Here is a 4973-nt window from a genome sequence, read left to right on the forward strand (position 1 = left end):
CTTTATATTTAGCCAAGTTATATAAAGCTAAAAATATTATAGTAAGATATTCACTTATATATGTAACCTTCTGGAAAGAAATAAAGAAATAAAGAAATAAAGAAAGAAAGAAAGAAAGAAAGAAAGAAAGAAAGAAAGAAAGAAAGAAAAGGAAGGAAAGGAAGGAAAGGAAGGAAAGGAAGAAAGGAAGAAAGGAAAGGAGAAAGGAAAGGAGAAAGGAAAGGAGAGGAAAGGAAAGGAAAGGAAAAGAAAAAAGAAAGGAAGAAAGAAAAGGGAAGGGAAGGGAAAAGAATTTACCCCAGAACAACAAAAGGAATGGAGAAAATAAGGAATACAAGGACTGGGATGAGCATTGGTGTCATTTAAACACAGAACTAAATTTAAATCAACCAAAGAACTTGTATGCATGCATTTGAGCATAACCAATGGACACAGACAGGGAGGTGGGGGATGAGGGCATGTGCAGGGGAGTGGGGGGCAGCCAGGGAATGGTCAATGGGGGGAAAAAGGAGACTTATGTAATACTTTAAACAATAAAGAACTTAAATAAATAGCTAGATAAATAAATAAATAAATGTAGTATCTATGTTTATTTTTTCCAGACAAGTTTATTTAGTGCCTGTGATATCAGTTCATCCAAACGAATTCATTTTAATGAAGTTTCAGTTAAAACACTAATAGAATTCTTTCAAGCTTACTCTAAATAGATCCATTTGAACAAATGTGAAAAATATAGTTTTAAAATTTTGAAAAATAAATTCATTCATTAGAAATTGTTCAACAAGTTACCATTTTTATAATAGTACAATAACTAAGACAACATGGAAACAGCACAAGAATAAGACATATGAGGATAACAGAGGGAGAGCCTGGAAACAGTCTAGATATGCAGAGAATAGTATGAACATTACTGAGTTTAACTCATTGTGTGGGAAGAACTGTGATCCATCCAGGGCAGATAAGGAAGGTATAACATGAAATAATGACTTCACACCGTAGACGTAACTAAACTCCAGGTGACCAAAGGAATTTGGACAACCCAAAAATCCTGCAAACATTCTTAAGAAAACATAGATTATTTTTATAGAATTGTGGTGAGGAAGACATTCATAAGCAAGACCCCAAAGCAGAAGTAATAAAATAAAAGATAATGGCACCCATGAAGTTACATTTGCTGTATGAGAGTATATATGTAATACAATTACAAGAAAATAAAGACTGAGAGAACATTTGTCACATGCATGAAAGAAATACATAAGTATAGAATGCAAATAGCTTATAAATCAACTAGAGGCTTGGTGCACAAATTCGTGCACTGGTGGAGACCCTCGGCCTGGCTGGCAATCGGGGCCGTCTTGCCCAATCCCAGTGGGGACCGATCTTGGGCCTGCCGGCTGGAGGGACTGCGGGAGGTTGGCCGGCCACGGGAGGTTGGCTATGGCAGCACTCTGACCATCAGGGGGCAGCTCCTGCATTGAGCATCTGCCCCCTGGTGGTCAGTGTGCATCATAGCAACCGGTTGACCAGCCGTTGGGTCATTCAGTCATAATGATCTCTTAGGCTTTTATATATACTAGGAGCCCAGTGCGATTCGAAATCGCGCAGCACTGCCCACCCTTGAGTCGCCGGTCCGGCCCTGCCTCACTCACTGGGCCCCGCAGCAGCCATGGCCACGGCCGCTGCCGGTCCAGCCCTGCCTCCCTCTGGCCCTTGAAGCAGCCATGGCCGCTGCTGATCAGGCCCTCCCCCAGCACAGGCACGCGGAGGCCCCTGTCGCCCTGCCCCCAATGCTGGGCATGCAACCTCCTCCTGTCCGGTCAACCCATTACGGTGTCCAAGTTAATTAGCATATTTCTCTATTTTATATAGATAGATAGATAGATACAGAAAGGCAATAAAATGAAATCATGTGCAAGATATATTTTAAAATAAATCATGCACGAAGCAAAACAAATGGCTAATAAATGTAATGGAATGTTTATCATAATCACTAGGGAAATGCAAATTAAAACAAGATGACATTGTGAACCAATCAATTGGCTAAAACTTTAAGAGATTGATAGTAGCCAGTGTTAGCAACAGTGAAAGACAATTTTGGAAGAGAATCTGGCAGCAACTGTCAAAGCATAGATTTTACATACCCTTCAACACATAATTCCACTGCTGGGAATCTATTTAATGTGAAAATGTGCACAAATGTACAAGATATTTATACTATGATGTTCATTGATACATTATATTTATTAACTAAAACTGGAAGACTACACTTGATTGCACAACAATGGAGAAGCAGTGCAGTGAGTTATGATGGTGTGAGGGTCTTCGGTTGACTTTTTTCTCAGATGCATTCTCCCCTTCCTCCTTTCTTACTGTGTATCTCCAAGGACAAGCCTCTCAGACTTATTTTCCTATGCTCCTCTCTCAGCTGGCTTTTGACTCTTTTAGGCCAATAAGTACTGCGGGGAGATTGGTTGGTAGGGAGAAGCCACAGCAGTTTTTTCCATTCCCTCGCTGCTCCTGCTAAACAGGCGCATTGTGGTTCTAACTTTCCCTAAGCTCAGCTCACACAACCTCCTCCTTTTGTCCCTATAGTTTTAAGGATGCAAGTGGCTTCCTATTGATATTAATCTCTGGATTGTCCCTTTGTTCAGACTTGGCTTTTTACCTTTTCCATCATCTCTGTAATTAATTCTTTGTATTCAAATTCCGCTACTTTAAATACTTAAAATGATTTTGTTTTCCTGCTTGGAATACATAACACACACACACACACACACACACACACACACACACACACACACGCACACACACACACACCCCACAGCAGCCAGTTTTTAAAAAATGCTGTAGAACAATATACTGAGTGGAAGAATGTTTCTGATAAATTGTTGACTCCAAGAAGGAACGTTGTTAGATCTTATTTTTAATATGGCCTGTTAGAAAAAAAATTAAACAATGTGTGTATGTTAAAGTGATGATGGTAATAATAATGATAATCAAAACTTTTGTAGGAAAAACAGGTATGGCAAAATACCCACTAGAACAAGTTATTCTTATGAAGTTGAAGGGAGGGATATGTGTGTGTTGAGAGGAAGAGGTACAACTACGTTTTACTTTATTTGCTGCTTTGTTGGGATGTTTTTCTCCTGAAATGCATTACATTTATAATTTCAAACATTTTAAAAAGCAAGTAATAAAACACTGTGCCTAATCTGTTTCTGATCAGTTTTTTTAAATACTAGAGGCCCGATGCATGAAATTTGTGCACTCAAGGGGGGGAGGGGTTTCTCACCCTGGATTGTGAGAGGGCGCAGGCCATGCCAGGGGATCCCACCGATGCATGATTGGGGCCAGGGAGGGATGCAGGAGGTTGGCCAGCCAGGGAGGGGCCATGGGAGGGCTCCAGGGCATGTCCGGCCTGTCTCGCTCAGTCCTGATTGACCAGACCCCAGCAGCAAGCTAACCTACTGGTCAGAGTGTCTTCAGAGTGTCTGCCCCCTGGTGGTCAGTGCACATCATAGCAACTGGTCGACTGCCCCCTGGTGGTCAGTGCACGTCGTCATAATGAGTTGAGCGGCCTTAACATATCATTAGCATATTACACTTTGATTGTTGAACAGACAACCGGACAACCAGACACTTAGCATATTAGGCTTTTATTGTATAGGATAAAAGCCTATATAGAATGTATGTTCCTATATATTCATTTGCCATGGGAATGATCTGAAAATACAGTTAATTCTGCAACATTTTGAAAGTGAAAATTTATTCCAAACAAGATTAATATATTAGGGAATAACTTGAGCCTGTCATCTATACTTATGTGTGGTTTTGTCAGAGAGACACCAGGTGAATGTCAAAGGTTGAACCCAATTGAGCTGAAAGGTTTAGGAATACACAAAATACACCCATGTGCACATGCCTTAAATGTCTACCTGTGTCAATTCAGCTATGAGTTATGAGCCATGGTATGTATCCATATCTAGTTTTACAACTTTCTGCCTGACCTCAGGTCAGCCTCCTTGCAATACTCCACATTAGCTCACAATTTGTAACTCTTTTCCAGTGCCCACTTCAGGTCCTTTTCAAGACAAAGCAGCATATTTATTGCAGTATTTTTGCATTTCTTCATGTAAGAATGCATGTGTAAAAATGTGCTACCATTTTTATTAGGTTCTGATTTTTTTTCTCCTCATGAGTCATTACAAAGCTTTTTAGTATTGCATCATAATCCCATTTTCTTTATAAGCCCAGTGGTTTTTACTGCACAATTTTCAGCAACACTAAGTCACAGGTGAAAGGTGGTGTGAGGGTAGGCTAAATAGTAGTCATCTCAGGTGGAGATTAAAGAAAAATTGAATTTATTTAAGGAAAAGGGGATGGAAGATGGGGATATCCAAAGGGAAGAGCTACACAGCACTGAGCCAAAGGGTATTGCAGCAAAAATGTATTTAGGACAGTAAAATAAGGAAGGGTATAGAAGCAGCAATAGGAAAACCTAGACTGGGCTGCTTTGGTTTACTGAGAAGTAAGAGAAAAGGGGGCTTTGAAGAGAGAGATTCAGAGGGTTAGTATAGGATGAGCTGCCACTGCCCATTGCTCCCCTGGTTGCAAGTCTTGTGGGGTCCCATAGAGTTAGGGGATACAAGCCTATGGGGGAAGGGAAGGGAATGGCATAAGTGTGCTCCTTGCAGGGGGAGCGCACACTGGTTCTCTTTCCTGTGTGTATTGATCTCTCTCTTGCAGATAGAAATCTTAGGGAAGGTCTCAGGGGAGGGTCTTAATAGAATATTCATCAACTTCCTAGGTGTTCTCTTTCAGGGTCCTGGTCTCCACTGATTGGATGGTTCCAGGGAAGGGGGTTATTTGTCAAGGTAGTTGGTCCTGAGGCAACTAAGGTATCACTTGTTAGGTTTTGCTGTTTTTTGGGGCATGGGGCTGAAATACAACTGAGGCCTAGATGTTATCTTTAG

The sequence above is a fragment of the Myotis brandtii genome, unplaced genomic scaffold (genome assembly GCF_000412655.1).
Source record: "Myotis brandtii unplaced genomic scaffold, ASM41265v1 scaffold374, whole genome shotgun sequence".
Taxonomy (NCBI): domain Eukaryota; kingdom Metazoa; phylum Chordata; class Mammalia; order Chiroptera; family Vespertilionidae; genus Myotis; species Myotis brandtii.